Source organism: Rhinoderma darwinii, unplaced genomic scaffold (genome assembly GCF_050947455.1).
Source record: "Rhinoderma darwinii isolate aRhiDar2 unplaced genomic scaffold, aRhiDar2.hap1 Scaffold_2767, whole genome shotgun sequence".
NCBI classification, from domain to species: domain Eukaryota; kingdom Metazoa; phylum Chordata; class Amphibia; order Anura; family Rhinodermatidae; genus Rhinoderma; species Rhinoderma darwinii.
The window spans coordinates 6,546-6,964 of NW_027463056.1; positions in this window are offsets into that span (position 1 = coordinate 6,546).

The following is a 419-nucleotide window of genomic DNA, read 5'->3' on the forward strand; positions in this document are numbered from 1 at the left end:
CTCAAAGGGCTTACATAGTACTGCCACATAGTTCCCACAGAACACTAATTCAGATCTCAAATAACACCGTGATACACCGCTAAATAATACTTTGTGGTTTTAGTTTGCTTCTGGGATTCCTGTCCTTGGGGGGATGGGAGGTTAGGGGGTAAAGCAGACCCTGGGCAATTGTTCAGTTTGCCACCTCCTAAAGCCAGCCCTTCTAAATCCTCATGAAACATTTTATATTAAAAGTTTTGCGTTTTTCATCTAATCACTTCTCATACAAGGTTTTCTCTCTGAAATTAGAATTCGTGCATAGTAAAATGTCACTTGTTCGGTATGAATTTAAGTAGGAGTAATGATTTATTTATTTTTGTTTTTAATTATTATTTTGTTTTTGCATCTTTCTCCTCGCAATTTTTTCTTTCTTCCTGAAG